The sequence below is a fragment of the Lissotriton vulgaris genome, chromosome 10, assembly GCF_964263255.1.
Source record: "Lissotriton vulgaris chromosome 10, aLisVul1.2, whole genome shotgun sequence".
Taxonomy (NCBI): domain Eukaryota; kingdom Metazoa; phylum Chordata; class Amphibia; order Caudata; family Salamandridae; genus Lissotriton; species Lissotriton vulgaris.
In genome coordinates, this window is record NC_141698.1 from 963,497,220 (window position 1) to 963,520,238 (window position 23,019).

Genomic DNA, 23,019 nt, shown 5'->3' on the forward strand with positions numbered 1-23,019 from the left:
ACGGAAGTACTCATCCTGGGCTCCTCGCCCTCTGCCTGGGATGACTCCTGGTGGCCCCCCGCCCTGGGCAGCGCACCCAAACCAACAGACCACGCACGCAACCTGGGCTTCATCCTGGACTCCTCCCTCTCCATGACCAGACAAGTCAACACCGTCTCCTCGTCGTGCTTCAACATGTATGTATGTATGTATGTATGTATAACACATTTGTAAAGTGCATTCTATCACCCAACGGGCATCCTGGCACTGAGATCAAACAGATCCTGAAGCACTGTCGATGAGGAATTAACAGGAAGAGAAAAACTACCCTGATCTAGGAAACAGGTGTGTTTTTAGTTAATTTTTAAAAGGAAAGAAGGTCTCCTGAACATCTGAGTGACAGTGGCAGATCATTCCACAACTTAGATGCTGTGAAGCCAAAAGAACGGCCACCCATTCGCTTTCTCCAAATCTTAGGAACAACAGCCAAGTAGGCAGAGGCAGATCGGAGAGATCTAGTGGGGGTGTACCAGGAGAACATCTCCTGTAAGCGCAGCGGTCCCGATCCAAGCAAAGCTCGGAAAACCAGGCATAAAGCCTTGAACTCGATCCGCTGAGGGATGGGAAGCCAATGCAAGTCTCTAAGAGCTAAGGAAGACGAGTCAAAGCGGCGACGGGAAAGTGCTAACTTGGCCGCAAAATTCTGCACTCGTTGTAGCTTGCCTATCGCCATAACAGGCGCCCCCAGAAGCAGTGCGTTGCAGTAATCGAGTCTGCTTAAAATAATACTGCGCACTACTTCTGGTCTAGCATGGGCGGGGAGCAGAGGGAGAATCTTCCTTAGGGAACGCAACAAACCCATGCAAGTTGACACAGTTTTATCAATGAAACCATCCAGCTGAAGATTAGGTTCCATTGTCACTGCCAGGTTCCGAACCGAGGTAGCTGCTGCTGCCGTGCCCTGAAAGGAGGGAGGCCAGAAGTCCCGTGGTAGAGGTCAAGGGACCCGGTCCGCAGAGCAGTCTAACACCTCTGTCTTGGAGCTGTTAAATTGTAGCGAGTTGTTACTCAGCCATGTTGCCGTGGTGACCATACAATGGTGAAAGGTCTCCTGGGACACCGCATTCTCCCCTTCAAAAGTGAAGATGAGCTGGGTGTCGTCAGCGTAGTTGGTGACTGAAATGCCAAACGATTTAATTAACTTGACCAGGGGGTGGAGGTAGAGATTAAAAAGAATGGGGCTGATGGCCGAGCCCTGGGGTACTCCCTGACTGACCCTTCTGATGGTAGACTTAAAGGGGGGCAGGGCAACCACCTGATGTCTGTTGGCCAAGTATGATACAAGCCAATCCCGGGCCAGGCCCGTCACTCCAGCCTCCTCCAGTCTCCTGGTCAGGATGGCATGACTGACCGTATCGAACGCTGCCGACATGTCGAGCAGCACTAGAAAGGCTGCTCGTCCATAGTCGGCACGCGAACGAAGGTCACTCAAGACAGTCACCAAAGCTGATTCAGTTCCATGCGATGGTCTGAAACCAAACTGCGACGCATCCAGACAGTCATTAACTTCCCAAAAACTGGACAGATGTTTCGTGACCATTTTTTCCAGAATCCTAATCGGAAAGGGAAGTAATGAGATGGGTATGTAGTTATTGGGGCATAAGGGGTCCAGTGATTCTTTCTTCAGCAATGGAGAAACAACCGCTAATTTCCAACTGTCCGGCACCTGGGCAGAGCCAAGAGATTGGCAGCAGATTGCGTGGAGAGGAGGGAACAGCTCTTCCGAAAACTTTCCAGAGTTTGTGCGGAAGTACATCAAGAGGAGAGCCAGAGGATACACTATCCGCCAGAGCACCAAACTCTGCGAAATACGGAAGAGAAAAACTTTCCAGCCTGGCTTTCCCAGCCTCCATCTCAGATGTAGGTGGGTGAGCAGCCCCTGGTGTCATGGGACTCAAGTTACTCAGGATGGTCGCGATTTTGTCTTCGAAGGCCTTGGCCAACGAGTCGCATAGTAACTGAGAGGTTGGGATAGCTGTAGTAGCACAGGCCGGTCGTGACAGCTCGTTGACAATTTTAAACAAAGCCTGTGCTTTGTTTGAAGCTGACAGTAAAGTCTCCTCCAAAAACCTCGCTTTTGCAACCTTAATCTGTGTCTTATAGGCTGCCAACTCCTGTTTGAAGAGAACCTTATCCGATACCAGATAATGTCTCCTCCATTTCCGCTCTGCTCGTTTGCACTGCTGTTTAAGTTGGAGGAGTTCCCTCGAGAACCATGGCATGGCAGTTTTAGTTCTATCTCGCGTTTTTCTTAGCGGAGCCAGCTTATCCAAGGAGGTCGTGATTTGCTGGGTAAGAGCATTGTAGCTTTCCTCCACATTGTCTGCCAGCTGAAAGGCTTCAGAGAGCAGATTGGGGAGGGTTGCGCCTCTCAAAAGCCTGGACCATTGTCTCCCCGTCCTAGCCATTCCTGTGCTACTGGTCTTGGAGCAGCCCAACGGGAGAGCTACGGAGAAGAGGACTAGGGCGTGGTCCGTCCAGCATTGCGGAAGGAAGTTTCTGACCCTTACCTGACCAGAGTCAGCAAAGACCAAATCCAAAACATGTCCCTTCTGATGAGTCTTGGAGAGAACCAGCTGCTCCAGATTGATATTGCAGCAGGCCTGGGTCAGGTATGTAAAGGCTGAGTCCGTTGGCCCATCTGGCCACAGATTGAAATCCCCCAATACCATCAGTCTGGCATGGGAGTTGGAAATGTCATAAATCAGGTCGGTAAGGTCGGACACGGCATATGTGCCGCCAGCCGGGGGTCTATAACACAAAAGACCAGTGAATAGTACCCCCCCTGTCCCTTCAAAGAGAAACCTATCAGTTCGTATTCCTTGATTTGCTTGATTTCTAACTGGGAAAAGTCCAGTGAGTCCCTGTAGATCAGCCCTACACCTCCTCCTCTAGCCCCAACACGAGGGTTGTGTCTAATCCTGTATCCTAGGGGGGGCAGGCTTGTCCCAATTCTATACCGCTATCTGTCCTTGTCCAAGTTTCTGTCATGAACAAGGCATCTAACTTATGTTGTTCTATGAGTAGCGCTATCTCTGTGTGATGCCTGCACAAAGATCGCACATTTAACAGACCACAAACCAGAGAATTGTGATTTTTAGCAGTAATAGAGGGCAGATGTTCTCCCAATACCACAGGGTTCAGGACTAGAGGATCTTCTTCCGAATGAGTTAGGGGCGTAAGAGCGACAGGGGCAGCATTTCCAGGCGCCAGCGCGCCCTGTGCGCGAACGGGCGCAAACGGACTTACCTCTGGCGCACCTCCGTCACGCCTACGACGCGCCCGCTGCGCGCCAACGCTGCGCGCTGGGCCCACCATAAATATTTATCACCGTAAAGCGCGGGAGACCGCCTATGCGATCGTCTAGCCCGCCAACCAAGATGGCGCCTAGTCACCGGCCCGCTTTTCCAACCTCTCACCCAAGATGGCGGCTAGCGCCGCAATGTAAGCCTCCCAGGTAGCCCTACTCACTAAGTCCCACAAATGCGGGTGAGTTTTCCATAAATTAACGTGCAGGTAAGCCTCTCGAATTCACCCCTCCAAATATAGGCGCGACTGCGCAAATTACAGCACTAGCGCGAAACACGAGCAAAAGCCAAGCTATGGCGATTAAAATTAGAATTAGGATTAAAAGAGCTGGCAGAAGCAGTAACACGCGTGCAGGTTCTAAGAGATCTACCTGCTGGTGTAAAGGATCGCCTTAAATGCAGGATGCGAGGGCAGATCGCGGGAGACCGCCTATGCGATCGTCTAGCCCGCCAACCAAGATGGCGCCTAGTCACCGGCCCGCTTTCCCAACCACTCACCCAAGATGGCGGCTAGCGCCGCGATGTAAGCCTCCCAGGTAGCCCTACTCACTAAATCCCACAAATGCGGGTGAGTTTTCCAAAAATTAACGTGCAGGTAAGCCTCTCTAATTCATCCTCCCAATATAGGCGCGACTGCGCAAATTACAGCACTAGCGCGAAACACGAGCAAAAGCCAAGCTATGGCGATTAAAATTAGAATTAAGATTAAAAGAGCTGGCAGAAGCAGTAACACGCGTGCAGGTTCTAAGAGATCTACCTGCTGGTGTAAAGGATCGCCTTAAATGCAGGATGCGAGGGCAGAGCGCGGGAGACCGCCTATGCGATCGTCTAGCCCGCCAACCAAGATGGCGCCTAGTCACCGGCCCGCTTTCCCAACCACTCACCCAAGATGGCGGCTAGCGCCGCGATGTAATCCTCCGAGGTAGCCCTACTCACTAAATCCCACAAATGCGGGTGAGTTTTCCAAAAATTAACGTGCAGGTAAGCCTCTCTAATTCACCCCTCCAAATATAGGCGCGACTGCGCAAATTACAGCACTAGCGCGAAACACGAGCAAAAGCCAAGCTATGGCGAATAAAATTAGAATTAGGATTAAAAGAGCTGGCAGAAGCAGTAACACGTGTGCAGGTTCTAAGAGGTTCTAACATCCTGCGCATGCTACGCAAGATCTCCGGTGGATCCCCACCGAGACCAGGCAGACGGTCAGGCCCTCGTCGCCAGCCGACTGGACTACTGCAAATCCCTCTACGCCGGAACCACTGCCAAACTCCAGAAGAGACTCCAGCGGATCCAGAACGCCTCAGCAAGACTCATCCTTGACATCCCCCGACACAGCCATATCTCCGGACACCTGAGAGACCTGCACTGGCTCCCGGTCAACAAGAGAATCACCTTCCGTCTCCTCACCCACGCACACAAAGCCCTACACAACTGAGAGAGCGCAAAACTGTGTTAGAATTTGTAGGGGTGCATTATATTCGTGAATAGCTTGCACCCGCATATAAAGAGGCTTAAATTCATGTTTAAGTGTGACACAAAGCTATGAACTCGTGTACCAAAATTTCCCATAGCTGCAACATAACGTGTTTTTGAAATGCTAACGCCATGTAATCTAGAAATGTATTTGTGAAAGTAATGTTAGTTCAGTTAAAATGTGCTTAAAGAAACATCATGTATTCCCATGTATGGTTAGTATGGTATTCACGTAAACGACATAGAAGTGTTTAGTTGGGAAATGTATTCTTTTCTTTTGCTATAATGATTGAGGCCTAACGAGTAAAACTGTTTGCCAAAAGTTAGGGGGTGACATCTCGAAACGTGCAGAGGCCCACGTGGGGATAACGGTTTGTGTAGGCCGAGTTAGGAATGTGCCTGCTAACTTAAATCATGGAACTGCCTTTTTCCTAGAAGGTTGCCTCAAAGAATTAATTGCAAGTAGCATGTTGTCGTGAACCGATTTATGTGCGTTCCTTTGCAGGTGCAAGGCTGAGCCGAAGATAGTAAAGAAGGGCCCATTGTATATGAAAGTTAGAAAGATAGTTATAGACCCGGAGGAGTGGTTGTGGAATTTTAGGGAAGCAACTTCAAGCGGAGAGGACTGTGGGACCCAAGGCCGTTTCTCAACGAACAAGTATGAAGACATCAAGATGAAGACCCTTTGAAACTTAACTCTCTGAGAGGGGCGTCCCTTGGGGCGTGTCAACTGAATTGTAGGTTTCGTATTAGGGACAGCACCCCGGAAGGAGAGCAGAGTAGAAGCGCACAAGGGCTGGGTAGGCAGAGAGAGGCTGTGAGAGATGAACTCAAGAGGCTAAGTCCGAACTAAGTGAGTGTACTTCTTTGGAAGTCACACCTTTTGTTAGGAGGGAATCCGGCTGTAGGGATGACACTTAGTATAGTGTAGGGATAGACTTATCCTGATGTATTTCTTCTTTTCTTTTATGCCTACAAGGACCCAGATCATAGCAATTCTTGCAAGTTTAGTGGTCTTGGAAATTATATTAGTGCTGTTTCTCAGTCGTTTGAGACTTTTCCGTAGGATTATGTTTGTATTAGTACCTGTGTATTTGCTGAACCTTTTACTGAGGTGTTTAAATACACAATTGCTTTTGGCTTTATAATAAATTTTCAAACTTGACCTTTTGTCAGTGGTTCTTTGGGGAAGGAGATGGAAATGATCCGAATTGAGTTGTTGAAAAAGATTGCCTTCTACACTCTATGACAGGTACAAAGGTCTAATCGACCTGAGACGGGATTCTAGAGTTGAGATTCTAATTCTAGATTGTATTTCCCGCCTTTCCAGTTGGTAGCATAGTAGGATGGTTTATCTTCTGGAGTGAAGGAAATCCACATAGGTTAAGATTTCCCCAAGGCCCATAGAGAAGGAGGATGGGGTTTCACGGAAGATGACGGAGAGTGACGGTGCGGCAGAAAGCAGCAGATCGTAAGGGTGTGAGTATAAAAAGGGTCATGCGTGTTAGATTGCGGTGTGTATTGTGTTGTTGTGTTGTATTGTCTAGCGGAGATCGAATGCCTGTAGTGTGAAAGGAGATCAGGTTGTGAGCGCGCGCACCCGGTGAAAATCTTAAGCTCAAGGAGAGTTTAAGTGGTTCGAGTGTATCGAACACTCACAGTAATTGTCGACCATTGAAAGGGGATCATGAGGTACCATTGATTGCCCGCAGGACCGAGATAGGGGGGACGAGTGTGTGAGTGCGTGGGTAACAGACGCTGGTCGGAAGTTACTGTATGTATGAAACCTATCAGAGAGGTGATTGTTTGGTCGTTAATCGGACAGACATTTGCCAGTTGGTGACAATTACAGTTAGACTGTGGACGTACAGTCAGAGAAGTGATTACTTGGTCGGAAGTGATCATTTCAAAGTGTATGATTGGGACGCATGCATGACCAAGAGACAAGCGGAGAAAGGAGGGGAACTGCTGCAAACGGAGGAGAGTGACGTCAGGAAGCGCCGCGCTGGGATAGGACGGTTAGTGTGAAGCAGCGTCGAGATAGGGCGGTTAGCGGGAAGTGAGTGACGTCAGCGAAGAGCCGCGCTAGGATAGGACGGCCAGAGTGAAGCCGCGCTGGGATTGGTGGATTGTCATTGGGGAACGAACTAAAGTAGTAAATAAGAAATTGTTGTGGGTATCATCATGAAATGTTTAAAAGGATTGCGAAGTTGTTTTTCTGGAGAGAAGAGGCTAGAACCTCGGGGTGGGGAAGAGGCTCCTCCCGAGGATACGCCAGCTCATTACATGGCTACGAACGTTGGGCTACATACTATATTGTGGCTTGAGAACTGGTGTAAGATGACTGAGGGGAATGAGGAACTAACGTTTCCTAAGTAGGGGACGTTCAGATTAGAGGTGTTGTACCAGCTCAAAGCGATTATGTCTTCTTTGCGACCTTTGCCTAGGCCAACACATTTCGAAGCATTGAATGCATGGATCAGGGCAGCCCACGAAAAAAACAGGGACAGAAGACAAGAAAGAGTGAACAGATCAGTTAGGGCGGTGCAGGATGCGTGGTGGGACGCACTAGCCAAGAGATGGAGAGTACAGACCATAGAAGGGGATAGGTGGTACCCATTGTTGGTTAGTGAGAAGGAAGCACAGAAAAGGAATACAGAAGACGATGACAGTGAAACGGAAGATAGTCTGATAGAGAGGCTATTGTCGGACAGACCCCCTCCATATAATCCAGAAATAGAAGGGACCTCACCACCACCAACAGAAAGGGGAACATCGGCAGTGGACGGTGGTATCCTAAGAGAGAGTGACTTAGGTCCGGTAGGGAACAGGGCCATTTCAGTGGAGAGTGAGGTACCTCAACTAGCCCCGGAAGCAAGAGTAGTGGGAAGATTCACTGTACAGAAGGTACACTGTGAAGAGGGGGTCAATGCTCAGAGATTACCAGATGCCCTTACGGTACCTGTTACCATAGGACCGATAGTGTCAGTATATAATCCAGAACAAACCCAAACCGAGAGTCTGCCACAAACGAACAGGGAAAGAAATACCAGTGAAGGTAGGAGTAATGTGGCAGACGAGTGGAATCAGTGGTCCAGACCGATAGAAAGGAGCACCCCTTTGGCAGCATCGGCAGACTCCTCAAGAGAACAGGGGGGCTTGAGAGGGCCGATGGATCTGAGAGGTCCATGGCCCCGGCTTATTAGAGAATTGAGACCAGATTTGAGAACCTGGGAGACGGTTGCGGATAACCAGAGTGACAGGTCAAGAGACGATTGCAGACAGTGTGGTTCGGAGAACAGGGAAATATCCCATTGCAGGTCTAATGGAAGTAGGCAAGATGGGGACTGTGGGAGTGAGGAAAATAGAGGTACGTTTACCCCTGGAACTACAGAAAGGCGACAAGAGTGGGACTGTGAAAGATGGGAGAGAGGGAGTGTTCCCCATAACACCCCCGAGGAAGACAGAAGGGTGAGTCAGGAATGTAAAGGGAAAGACCCAAGCGAAACTTCTAGCCAAGGCACATTGAGAGCAGTGATAAAGGCAAGGAGAATAGATGTACTAAGACTGAAGTCGGAATTAGAAGAGATAGTGGAAGGTACAATCCCTCTAGAAAGAATAGAACTTTACGAACCAGATGAACTGCTGTTTGTAGCGAAAGATGTTACTCGCAGAGCTAGGACAGCTCACGAGAAGCTGACGGAACTAGCGAACAAATATTCAGTGGATCTGACCAGAACAAAGGCGTTTCAAGGAGGCCATAGGTTGCAGTATACAGATCAAGATCTTGACGAGAAGAGAGTGATCAGATTAAAAACTTACATCAGAGGACTAGTAGTGGGAATCCGAGTATGGGTTCAATTGGACAAATGGGAGGAGAAGTGGTCAAAGAAAAAAAGTGTTAGACGGAGCACCATAGAGACCCGTCCAGGAATGGGGCTAATGCATGCAGAGGCATACCCCTTGAGAGAAGTAGCCCATGGAGGATATGTGCACGTACCCTGGAGTAGGGGAGATCTGGCTGCCTTTACGAACACATTTCCAAAATTGAGAGAAAACCCAGTAGAATGGTACAAGCAGGTAGAGAGGTTTGTCAAAATCTCAAAAGTACTGTGGGTTGATCTGAACACACTGTTTGACATTGTGGTTCCGGGAGATCTGTGGGTAGCGTGCAAGGTCAGGGTCGAGTGGCCCACAGAAGAGCCAGAACGGGATGCACACATGAATGGACCTTCACCAAGAGTGATGGTAAAATATGAGCAAGTGATTACTGGTTAAAAACCAAGGTGCCAGCACAAGACATAGATTGGGTGAAAATAGATCAAACTAGACAAGAACCAAAGGAGACCGTTCATGAGTATTATGAGCGACTGCTACAGATATTCAAACAGTGCAGTGGTCTGGATGTGATGGATCCAAAGGACATGGGACAGTTTGTGTCCAAGCTTGTTTTGGGCTTGAGACCCGAGATTTGTCTAATGATACAGCAACACTTGATTTGTTGGCAAAACAAGCCTCTAGACGAGATCCTGAGATACGCGTGATACTGCAGTGATGAGATAGACTCTAAGACTAAGAAGCTTAAGGATAAACTGATGCTAGTCCAGATGCAATCGGGAGGACAGGGTCAGTCAGGAAATGGAACGCTGGGGAGAATATCGAACAGCCAGAAAAGGGACAGTGAAGATGGCTCAAGGCCAAGGGTGGATCTGGCGACTCTGAAAAAGACAAGGTGCCATCAGTGTCACGAGATCGGGCACTGGAGGCGTGAGTGTCCCCATAACCCAGAGAATCAAGTACAGGAGGAGGAGGAGGAGAGTCAGACTCCCCAAACTCCGAGATCAACAGTAGTCAAGCTCAAAGTGGCAAAAGGGGGGACTTCCGCTCCTAGAGCACCCGTTCCCCAACCACCGAGGATCGGAGCAGGAAATAGGATATACCAACAGATGCCCTTCCTGATAGATGGAGATGAATACTATGCCTTCAACCCAGTAACAGGAAGGTGTCTGGACGGGGAGGAGGAATGTACTTTAGGAGCAGCATTAGAGATAGACCAGAGAGGACCCTTTGTAGATGCGGAGGTAGCTGGACACCCCACTACCTTTCTGGTGGACACGGGTGCAACTCGTTCTACTGTACGGTCCGCAGTGGTTCCTAATCTACCTCTGTCAGGACAGACCATTCAAGTTGTGGGTGTAGCGAATAGGAAAATGACAAATCCACTGACCGAGCCAGTTTCAGTGAAAATAGGAAATTTCAGGGACAACCATCAATTTGTGGTATGTGATTCCAGCCCTGTGTGTCTGCTAGGAAGGGACCTGCTGTGCAAACTCAACTGCACCATCTATTGTAGCCCAAAGGGAGTAGAGTTGGAGACCAATGACGATGATGCCGCATTTAAGGTTGCAAACACACGTCTGTGCATAGAATTGTATCCTGCACTCACAGTGGAGGAACTCCCCTGGGACTTAAGGGGGACAGTCAGACCAGAGGTTTGGGATTTTACAGGAGAAGAGATAGGACTAATAAAGGGCGTAGAGCCAGTCAAAATACAAGTAAGACGAGATGCAGAATTTCCAAGAACACCCCAGTACAAACTGATCCCAGAAACAATTGCGGGAATAAAACCTGTGATTGAGTCCATGATAAAACAAGGAATCCTGAAAGAAATATTGGGCAGTCCGTGTAACTCTCCGATTATGGGCTTGTAAAAGCCTAGTGGGAAGTTCAGGATTGTGCAGGATTTACGAAATGTAAACGACATTGTTGTTCCATGCTGTCCACTGGTACCGAATCCATCAGTGATACTGTTTCAGATTCCAGCACAGGCTGAGTGGTTCACCGTGATCGATTTGTGTCAGGCCTTTTTCTGTATACCGTTGCATGAGGAGAGACAATTTCTTTTCACTTTTAAGCTGGAAAACCGTGTATTAACATGGTGTCGTATCCCACAGGGGTATACAGAAAGTCCATCGATCTTTAATCAATTATTGAAGAAGAATCTTGAAAGTCTAGTACTGCCCCAGAACTCGGTTCTTGTGCAGTATATAGACGACCTCCTTGTTGCGTCAGAGACAGAAGACGCCTGTAGAATAGACACCATCGCTTTGTTAAACCATTTGGCAGAGTATGGTCACAAGGTATCTCCCAGCAAGCTACAATACTGTCTTTCTGAAGTACAGTATTTGGGACACAGAATAGAGAAGGGAATAAGAAAGGTGTCCCCAGACAGGATAGAGGCAATAATGAAGATGATGGTGCCTACCACACAGAGGGAGGTTAGAATGTTCCTGGGAATGGTTGGCTACTGTCGCCAGTGGATCGCAAATTTCTCACTGAAAGCGAAGCCTTTACAGAAACTGACGCTCAAGGACGTGAGTGATCCGGTACCATGGGACACAAACTGCATGATGGCTTTCCTAACGTTGAGAGAAGACTTATGTCAGGCTCCGGCCCTGGGAATGCCTGATTACACTAAATTGTTTTCATTGTTTTGCTGCGAGCGAGAGGGCTGCGCGTTAGCAGTTTTGACCCAAGATCACGGAGGTGCCCGTAGGCCAGTTGCATATTTCTCGGCTACCTTAGATCCAGTAGCCGCAGCGTTGCCCGGATGTCTCAAATCCGTTGCTGCAACAGGTGTCAGCATTGAGCGTTGTGAGAGCATTGTAATGGGGCATCCATTGGTGGTACACATTCCACATTCAGTAGAATTGTTAATGACAAGGACCAAAACGCAGCACCTGACTAACAATAGGATCACACGTTACGAGCAGGATATACTTGCCGCAGAGAATGTGACCCTAAAGAGGTGCTCAGTTTTGAATCCTGCTACTTTGATGCCACTGCCAAATGTTTTAGATGATGATTGTGAAGACCATGACTGCCTTGAAGTGACTGAACTATGCACCAAACCGAGACCAGACATTGTCGATGAGCCTTTGGAAGACCCTGATGAAATTCTCTTTGTAGATGGCTCATGTATAAGGGACAATGCTGGGCAGTTAAGGGCGGCTTTTGCCGTTTGCACGATCCATGGAATAATCGAAGCTGCTTGTTTAGAAGGAGTACACTCCGCTCAGGTGGCTGAGATAGTTGCTTTGACACGTGCCTGTTTGGCAGCCAACAAGATTCGAGTCACCATATACACCGACAGCAGATATGGGTTCGGCATGGTTCATGACTTCGGTCAGTTATGGTCTCAAAGGGGTTACATGACATCATCAGGTTCCCCTATCAGGAATCGAGAATTTGTCAGGTTACTGCTGGAAGCTCTGCAGGGACCAGCAGAAATTGCAGTAGTGAAATGCACGGCACACAGTAAGGGTGCTGATTTTGTGTCCCTGGGTAACAGGTATGCGGATGAAGTAGCACGCTATTGTGCCGAGCAAGCTTACTCCTTCACGGACCAGGTTGTTGAGGGAATACACAGAGGGACCGAGCTAAACATGGTACTTGAAGTGGCAGATACGTGGGATGAATTGAGGAAGATGCAGGAACAAGCGTCAGACTTTGAGAAAAGAGTGTGGGTGACTTCTGGCTGTACAAAAGGGGATCTGGATTTGTGGATTTTGGCAGACGGAAGACCGGTGTTGCGGAATGAACTGGTGAGCCCGATGGCTCACCAGATACATGGTTCTGTACACTTGGGAAGAGATGCTATGATACGAGTGTTTAGACAGACTTGGTATAACCCAAAGTTCAGAACGGCTGCGGAAGCGGTGTGTCAGAGGTCTGTTATGTGTCAACAGATGAATGTTGGGAAGAGGACACGTTACGTTGAGTCATGTGGGAAGGTCTGGAGGGCCTTTCAACAGAATGCAATTGGATTTCATTGAGATGCCAAAGTGTAACAGCCTCAGATATGTCTTGGTAATTGTGTGTGTGTTCTCCAGGTGGGTCGAGGCATATCCCACTCGTAGGTGCGATACGCTCACAGTAGCTAAATTGTTGTTGAGGGATATAGTACCTAGATTCGGGGTCCCGACCTCTTTGGAATCGGACAGAGGAACACATTTCAACAGTGAAGTTGTGAAGATGCTCTGTTCTGCATTGAACATTGATCAAAGATTGCATTGTAGCTATCGGCCAGAGGCTTCTGGCATAGCGGAACAGATAAATGGAACGCTCAAGGCACAAATGGCGAAAGTGTGTTCTTCCACATCCCTGAAATGGCCAGATGCTTTACCCTTGGTGTTAATGAGCATGCGTAGTACACCAGACAGGAGAACAGGACTTTCACCCCATGAGGTGCTGATGTTAAGAGCTATGAGGCTACCATCCGTCCCCTCAGCGGCCTTGCTGAATATCACAGATGATCTGATTCTTGATTACTGCAAAGGACTATCTGACGTCATCCATTCTGTGTCCCATCAGGTGCAGACGGCAGAAATCCCAACTTCTAGAGACCTCTGTCACGACCTGTGTCCCGGAGACTGGGTGCTAGTACGGAAGCACGTGAGGAAGAGCTGCTTGGACGTCCGCTGGCGAGGGCCGTTCCAAGTCATCTTGGTGACGAACACTGCTGTGAAGTGCGGTGGATTGCCAAATTGGATACACGCTTCGCACACCCGAAGAGTACCAGCGTCCCTGGAAGAAACAGCTCCTCTCGTAGAAGAAAATCCAGCTGTGGAGGAAGATCCACAAGAGGGGACAAGTCAAGCTGTAGGGGCGTCTGAAGAAGCTGGTAACTCATCCGACTGAGCTGTGGGAGATCACAGCGACAGTGACACCGAAACTGCCACTGAATGGGAAAGCTGCTGTGAGGGTGATCCCAACTCTGGAGAAGCTGAAGGTCGAGATGAGCAAGTTGTGCCGACAAGGAACAGAGGAGTAAAGGGCACCGAGGCAAGTTGGCTTGAGAGGCGGAAGAGGTTGAATGTGAGGTTGACTTCTGAAAAAGATCTTGCACCTGTATCCGAAGAATCAGACCCGGAAACAGGAGACCAAGAGTCAGAGGAAAAGGGTCCGAGGAGATCAAGGAGGGTGAGAGTACCTTGCAGAAGATACGCCACTCCGGAGTGGACCTATCCTTTGACAAACGCCAGGTGTACTGAGATCCGGGAGGGTGAGGTCAATGCTGGTGACCGATACGGCCCTGAACTATAAATTGGAAGTGATACTGTTGGTGCCTGGACTGGAAATCGAAGGCTTACTGACAATAACTGTTCCTAATCCCCCTTTCCTAAGCAAGATAAGTGATTTGATACTAAACAGACTGACTTTTCCTACATTTGGCCCTGAAATACCTGCCTATGATGCAATTGTCCTTCATATGGAACTCTTAGATTATGTACTTTGTGCACTTGGAGAGAACCTGATCATTGATGCGCAATAAAGACTTTGTAAATAGCTACAGAAGATACTTAGAGCCGAGTGGAAGAAGAAGAAACTCAGTGACACCCCTTAGAGGACGGAGAAGGGTAGGGTCACCTGAACACGAAATGGACAATGAAAATCTGAAAGGGGATCTCTGCTTCTAGGTGTGGTTCGAAAAAATTCATAAAGCCAAGCAAGAGACTTTATATTGCCGAGACTTTGTGTTGCTGCTAGAATCGAATCACACTGTCCGAGACCATGGAGGCTGGGAACCCGACTCGTAGGGCAAAATGTATTATAGGTACACTATTAGGGTTAGTGATTTTCTTTATATTTGTTGTAGTTTTACAGCCTGATTCATGATCGGGCCGTTTTGCGAGGCTCAAATAGCGAATCATAAGGAATCGCTATTTGAGACTCGCAAAACGGTAATCATGTAGGAATCGCAATATTAATTGCGATTCCCACTGATTCCTTATTTGCGATTAGCTAATTGCTAATCGCAAATAAGGAATAACTCTCCATGCATTCCTATGGGCCAAAAGGCCCATAGGAATGCATGGGGAGTATTCCTTATTTGCGATTAGCAATTTGCTACTCGCAAATAAGATAGCGATTTAAAGGGTGCCAGGGGTGTCCAAAGGACACCCTGTAGCACCCCTTAAATGCAAATTGAAACAGGTGTTGCGCACACACATGTCCAAAGGACATGTGTGTGTGCAACATGCAACTTAGAAAAATGCTTTTAAAAGCATTTTTCTAAGTTTTTGCTATTTACCGAGAGGTCTGACCTCTCCGTAAATAGCAGCCCAAAATTGCATTTTCGCAATTTTCAAATGCTTCATGAATTGCATTTAAGGAATCTCAAATAGAGATTCCTTAAATGTAATTCCTCGCAATTTAGCGATTTAGCAATTACCGATTTTTGCATTTGGGATGCTGAATCCCAAATGCAAAAATCGCACTCGCAAAGGGCCGGATTCTCAGAATCCGGCCCTTTGCGAGCCGATTTAGCCTTCATGAATAAGGCTGTTAGTTTCTAATTTAGCACCACAGGAGCAAGAAGCAGAGGTCAAGGGAACAACTACACCTACCACTCCTAGCCACAAGGAGGTAAACATAGGAGCCGAGAAAGCTTTGCTAGCTGAAGAAAGCCGTAGATTACATGCTGATCTGTCCAAAGGAAACTTTGGAAAGAATGCTTATGCTAAATTGTTGTATGAGTATATTGATGCGATGGATGCGAAAGATTGTTACGTGTGTATGCAATTGCCAGCTTCAGTAGACGAGGGTATTAGATATCATCACCTGCCATTAACGTATGGAATTTCATGTAGTTTGCTGCTTAGCATATTTTATGGGAGATCACATTTTGAATATTTCTTTTCGAATTATGATGCTGTGTTACCAGAAGTCCCAAACTATAAGCATTTGAACAAGTGGGATTATTATAAGTCTGAGGATAGACTTAGATATTTTTTCATTCCAACGAAAACCATAGATACCTCATATGCACATCGACACAACCTGACCTGCTCATTGACAGAGGTAGAGAAGAAGTTCGTAGAGCAGGTTGAGGATAGATACCAAAAACAGAAGCAGTTACAGACGTCAGGACAGGGTAAGGTAGATTGGACGGATGAAGAGCTTGGGCACAAGTCAAAGGGAAGTTATGGTCCGATAGCCCTGGACGTGGTACAAAAAGGAAAGTTATGTTTACATAGGCCAAAGACATACTACGAAAATGTGTATGTGGGTGAGACAACTTGTGAACACACTTTCAAATTAGAGTATTATACCAAAGACTTTCTGAAGAGTGTGGTGCAAGTGATTCCTACGGTGTATTTCGTTTGTGCAAGAAATGCATATGTGAGATTACCGGATAAATGGTATGGGACATGTTACCTGGCGATTATCTTTCCCAAGATATATCACACTGAGGATTTTGCTCAAGTTGAGGGTGGCAAGTTGACAAGGGTGAAGAGAGGAGAAAGTGCTGCTGCAATAGTGGGAGATGTGTTTGGAGCTGCCATACCAATGCTGGGAGTGATTCTAAATGATGTAAAGATACGAAGATTAGCAACAGTGGTGGATGAATTGTCGATGAGTACGGCAAAATCACTGGTGTTGATTCATGGTGAGATGTTGTCAATACGGGCGATGGTTTTACAAAACCGCTTTGCCTTAGACGTCCTTTTAGCGAACGAGGGCGGAGTCTGTAAACTTTTAAAGGTCCAGGAATGTTGCACGTATATTCCAGACAATTCTAAAGACCTGAAGAAATATATACGCAACATTACTGCAATCCACTATGAGATTAATGATTTGACACAAGAAAACACATGGGAAAAAGTTGGCAAGAGTCTTGGAGGTGTTGGAAATTGGTTTGCAAACCTGGGTAGGAGTTTTCTTGAATACATTCTGGAGCCTCTCCTCATCATAATAGCCTGTGTGGTTGGAATATGGGGTTTGTTGAGATTGTACAAATGCTATAGGTCCAATAGATTGGATAGAGCAGTGAGGGGACAGGCACAGAGAATGGAGGAGTTACAGGACAATCAATACCGAAGCTTTAGAAATGCTCAGGCAAGGAAATGTTGCAACAAGTGCTGATTAGACCGGTCCCTACCCTAAAGAATGTGGGATGGTGGTGATGACACAGGTCATCAAAGGGGGGACAGAGAGAGCGCAAAACTGTGTTAGAATTTGTAGGGGTGCATTATATTCGTGAATAGCTTGCACCCGCATATAAAGAGGCTTATAATCATGTTCAAGTGTGACACAAAGCTATGAACTCATGTACCAAAATTTCCCATAGCTGCAACATAACATATTTTTGAAATGCTAACGCCATGTAATCTAGAAATGTATTTGTGAAAGTAATGTTAGTTCAGTTAAAATGTGCCTAAAGAAACATCATGTATTACCATGTATGGTTAGTATGGTATTCACGTAAACGACATAGAAGTGTTTAGTTGGGAAATGTATTCTTTTCTTTTGCTATAATGATGTAGGCCTAACGAGTAAAACTGTTTGCCAAAAGTTAGGTGGTGACATCTCGAAACGTGCAGAGGCCCAGGTGGGGATAACGGTTTGTGTAGGCCGAGTTAGGAATGTGCCTGCTAACTTAAATCATGGAACTGCCTTTTTCCTAGAAGGTTGCCTCAAAGAATTAATTGCAAGTAGCATGTTGTCGTGAACCGATTTATGTGCGTTCCTTTGCAGGTGCAAGGTTGAGCCGAAGATAGTAAAGAAGGGCCCATTGTATATGAAAGTTAGAAAGATAGTTATAGACCCGGAGGAGTGGTTGTGGAATTTTAGGGAAGCAACTTCAAGCAGAGACGACTGTGGGACCCAAGGCCGTTTCTCAACGAACAAGGATGAAGACATCAAGATGAAGACCCTTTGAAACTTAACTCTCTGAGAGGGGCGTTCCTTGGGGCGTGTCAACTGAATTGTGGGTTTTGTATTAGGGACAGCACCCCGGAAGGAGAGCAGAGTAGAAGCGCACAAGGGCGAAGAAAGATGCTGGGTAGGCAGAGAGAGGCTGTGAGAGATGAACTCAAGAGGCTAAGTCCGAACTAAGTGAGTGTACTTCTTTGGAAGTCACCACGGCTGACACCTTTTATTAGGAGGGAATCCGGCTGTAGGGATGACACTTAGTATAGTGTAGGGATAGACTTATCCTGATGTATTTCTTCTTTTCTTCTATGCCTACCAGGACCCAGAGCATAGCAATTCTTGCAAGTTTAGTGGTCTTGGAAATCATATTAGTGCTGTTTCTCAGTCGTTTGAGACTTTTCCGTAGGATTATGTTTGTATTAGTACCTGTGTATTTGCTGAACCTTTTACTGAGGTGTTTATATACACAATTGCTTTTGGCTTTATAATACATTTTCAAACTTGACATTTTGTCAGTGGTTCTTTGGGGAAGGAGATGGAAATGATCCGAATTGAGTTGTTGAAAAAGATTGCCTTCTACACTCTATGACAGGTACAAAGGTCTAATCGACCTGAGACGGGATTCTAGAGTTGAGATTCTAATTCTAGATTGTATTTCCCGCCTTTCCACAACCAAGGCCCAAGATACCTCAATGACCGCCTCAACTTCTACACTCCCACCCGCCAGCTTAGATCGACCAGCCAGCCACGCCCTCGCCGCCGTCCCCCGCATCCGAAGAGCCACCACAGGAGGAAGGTCCTTCTCCTACCTGGCCGCCAAGACTTGGAACTCCCTCCCGACCCAACTCCGCCGGACCCAAGACCACCTCGCCTTCAGGAAGCAGCTCAAGACCTGGCTGTTCGAGCAGTAGCGGACCACCCCTCCCCAAGCACCTTGAGACCCTACGGGTGAGTAGTGCACTATATAAATGCACTGATTGATTGATTGATTGATTGATTGGTTGTGACCGGAGACCAGTAGACCAGTGGTGACTGGATTTTTGCCGGAGCAAAGACGATCTTGACTGAAATCGACCCCTATGGCCAAAATCTTCCCACCAGGAGTCACCCCAAGAAAATCCCCCATTGACCACACAGCACCCTCAGCATCCTTCAGCATCTTCAGCATCCAGTATCCCTTGCATCTTGACTGCTCTTAATAAGCCTATGGAAAGTTGTTGTTATCAGTGGAACTGGACTGGAGACTGTTTCTTCTTGGAGGAAACTGCTCTTTAGAACTTTGATAGTCCCACATGACCTGCTTCCTGCTGGAGTTGTTTATCCAAGTGTCTGTAATTGACCACATTCAACTCTGACAAACGTTTTCTTGAAAACGTTTTTAAGAGAAAAATGTGTTGAATTTTCCAATGCATGTTTGTGGCTATGTGAAACATTGTGATTTCCTATTCCTTAAATTAATTACATCTCCAGAACCATCTGTAGATCTTTTTCATTTTGGTGGGTAAAAATTCCAAAACCAATAGTCTATTTTTATAAATTGCTGTCATACCTCTTGAGAGTCATGTTTCTTGCATGTAAATTATTTTTGGTGCTGTTTAAATGCTTTACATTTGTTCCATTGCTGAATCTTGACTGCTCAGAGCCAAAGCTATCTAGGGTGGAGGTAAGATTTAAAAGAAGAGCCTGACTGGAACCAAGTTGTTTTTTTCCACAGTGAGGGTGCACAACCACATCGTATAATACACCACATTTCCTCACTATTGATAACTGTGGTAATTCAAGAGCTAATACAAGCTGACGGGTGCTAACCACCCAGGATGCGTGTACTTATCAGCCAAAGACCAATCTGAATCACTCAGCCATTTTGCTGACTCTACATAACCACGGGCTAATTGCACGCTCCCATGGCGGCGATGGTACATTCAGATATATGCCATATCAACTTTGATGATGCTGTCTATCCCTACTATGGTGACCATGGGTAATGGGGAATCCGAACTCGATTCCAGAGAGGGAGATTGAGAAACGACTTTCATATGCAAGGAAGGCAGCAGGCACATAAATAACTTACTCACAACTCTGAGAGATGGTGGCAAAAAATAGCAACACAGGACTCCTTCAAAGCCCTCTAATTGGAATGAGTATGCTCAAAATCCTTTAAAGATGATCCATTGGATGGCAAGTCTGGTGTCAGCTGCTTTGGTCATTTCAGCTTTAATAGTATGTTAAAGTTGATGCTGTTACAAAGTTAGTAGCTGGATCTTGAGATCAAGCTGGGGGTCAACCGCGCAGCGAACTACTGCCTGTCCCAGATCCTGCCTCTGGTGCCCCTTGATGGTCTTAGCTGAGTGTACTGGTGGTCAGGAGCATTTACTTTTAAAGCATTTGAGTGTTCAAAGCAGAATGCGCTACTGAATAGTTTAGCTTTTTATAAAGACTAGGGCGCCCATTTGAATGTAGGGTGGATCACCACCGCACACATGGCGGTGGCGATACGCCCTACATCCTTCCCCACCCGCCATCCATTTCCCCCACCATATTACTATGGTGTGGGTACCACGATGGACGGGAAGACTGTCCACCGCTTTAATATGGTGGCGGTGTCTGCTAGACACCGCCATCCATATCAGGATGCAGGTGGTAGGCAGCCTTTCCGTGGCGGCATTGACGCCAAGGAAAGGCATGCAGATTCTGAGGTTGGGAGTGTGTTGCCGGCCCCCAGGATGTTGGGGGGGTGGGGGACACATGGGGGCTACCTATGATACCCCCCTGCATGTGCATGCATAACATGGCAGGCACTGTGCGGTGCCTGCCACTTTGTGCATGCATATGCTCAACATGCATTTTTGGTAGTGCGGCAGGTGCTGCTGAAAGCACCAACCGGTGTAATGTTAAAAATGCAGGATGCGTGTATGCGGGACTACCGCACACATAGCGGGCTGTCCCACTTCACGTCAGGATGGCGGGCGGACAAAGTCCGCCCATCATCCTAATGATGCCCTTAGAATCTTGCTCTATATTGTTGTTTTTCAGAATTGGGGCCATGATTAAAGGGGTTGGCCAGGGACATTCACATTGAAGGACTGGCCAGGGTTATTTTCCTAATGTGCCACCTGATGTGAAATTTTTGGACTGGCACAAGAAAAACCCAAGCAAACGCATTAATCAATAATGTTCTAATTAAACACGAGTGAAAATTAGAGTTTGGAGATGATTAGATACTATTATAGTTTTGACCATAAACAATGCCCATTGATGATCCAGCATTGCTATTCCCATGACCCACTGAGCAGCTTCCAGTAAACCAAGGCTTTGGGCTACTAGGGGAATTATGGTTGTAAAGCTGAAACTTGAAGGAACTGATAGAAGGGCACCACCAGGAGTGCAGCCTTCAGCTAAATTTGATTCAACATGAGAAACCTCAACCTGTACAGAGATGGAGCAGGTTGACAGATTAATAGTTATTTTTGGATTCTGTGGGTGGTAGTGATTGGCCATTCTTAGTTGATGGAGCAATTTGTTGGGTCAATATACTGAATAGGACTCATCCATGCTGACTAGTTATGTGACCCACAGCAGTCGGAGTTCAACTTCTTAGAGGGACAAGCGGCTTTCAGCCACAGAAGATCAAGCACTAATAGGTCAGTGATGCTCTTAGATATCAGGGGCTGCACATGAGCTACACTGAACAGATAAGCTTGTGTCTATCCTTCGTCAACAGGTAATCTGCTGAAACATTTGTGTTAGAGATTACAATTCCCCATGAACAAGAAATTCCCAGTAAGTGTAGGTCATAATCTAACATTAATTAAGTCCCTCTCCTTTGTACACAATGGCCGATACATTCTCACTCAGAGATCTGTGCCTCATAATAGATTTGGAATAGATGTACAGTCATGTATTGTTAGGACAATTTGATTTTTTCTTCTCTCCATGACTATTTGCTGAATGTTTTTATCTATATGTACTCCATTTTTTCAACAAAATATAAAAAATAAGATATATTTTTTCAAATCACTAGGTTTCCAAGTGTTTCTTATATCAAGATTTCTTCTTTGTGTTTATTGTTGTCTGGTGACACTTTGGCGTTTGTTCCATTAGGACTAACTCCCTGATTTATCTTTGAATAACTTGAGAATAATGCAAAATCAAATCCCTTGATATGAAGGAGCCAGGACAAGAGGGAACCCGAGTTCCTCTTTGCAGAGATGCAAACTGCTTTGAGAGATGGAACAGTGGGAGAGTCACAGCACACAGCCTGTCAGTCACACCTTGCTCCTGGGACAGTGGCGATTGGTGAGTTTGATTGGGGTGACACACCTGTCAAACGATAACATAAGTGTCCTGAGGGGAGCTCAGGCAGGACAAAAAGCTCCTTCTAAGCAAAAGGGCAAATGCATGCTTGTTCTTGAACATGAGTTGGGTTTAGACTATTTTGAAACAGGTTAGTTTTACCCTACTCATGATGTGTTGTTGCATCGGTAATCCTGTTGAGCACAAGAGGTACCTGAGGTTCAGACATTTAGGGGGATAGTCACTGCACTGCGTGAAAGAGAGAGAGCTGAAATGCTTCATATTTACAAAAATATGCAGCATTTCTACTCTCTCCTTGTGCTGGTGCACTGTGTGCTACTTAGCACCAACTCAGGCACCCTTGCAACATATAGCAAGGTTGTCCGATTTGCAGGTAGGATTGTTTTAGTGCAGTAAGGGACACCTTTCTACACAAAAACTATCCTTGAAGACATAGTCCACTTTCTATATGTGCCACAAAAAGCAGAACACATGGAAACAATGAGGGAAAATAAAGAGATTTCTCCTCTCTATGCATCTATTGGGTAGGCGCGCAACTTTGGCACAAATCCAATGTTTACAAGACTTTATAAATCTGGGTTTGTATCAAGATACATGGGAACATCCATTCTCCACCCATGTAATGCCAGCAAACCGTATTATGCGCTGCATTATTTTGTATTTAGTAAATGAAACAAAGACACACAACATGGCTGTGCATGGGTTAGTAAATGCGCAAAATGATTTTGCTTCGGGACGCAACCCTATGTAAAAAAATTAGCTAATCTGGGCCTTGGTGTATGTTCTTGGCTTAGCAGCCAATGGGGCGAAGCTACCATCTGTGGAATTATGACTGAATGCTTTTGAGTCAAAATCTCCCCTAAACTCTCAGAATTCTGCTGAGCCTCAGTTGGCATGGGATATCGGAGATCCTCTCGGGTAGGGACCAGAGTTGCAATGGAATAGAACTGCCTTCACTGTCCTTTGGCACCATATCTTTGTGGGGCACCAGGTACTCAATCATTCATAGATTACCTGAGTCAGGGTTTTGTAATGAGCAAAGCAGCTACCTTGCTGTGATCTATTTAAAGTCATCCACATGGGCAGGTTTTTGTGCTGGGTTCTTTATGCCAAAAGCTATCGAGAGGAACTGTGTGATCACCTATGGTACACCACCTTCACCAAATGC

The 23,019-nt window shown here is 46.6% G+C and overlaps 1 protein-coding gene and 1 pseudogene across 3 annotated transcripts in view; one reads left to right on the forward strand and one right to left on the reverse strand.

Moving 5' to 3' along the window:
• DGKB (diacylglycerol kinase beta) overlaps window positions 1-23,019 on the reverse strand; it is a 1,765,597-nt gene that overhangs the window by 1,498,029 nt on the left and 244,549 nt on the right. The window lies entirely within an intron of this gene.
• Window positions 19,157-21,401, forward strand: LOC147689069 (18S ribosomal RNA; annotated as a pseudogene).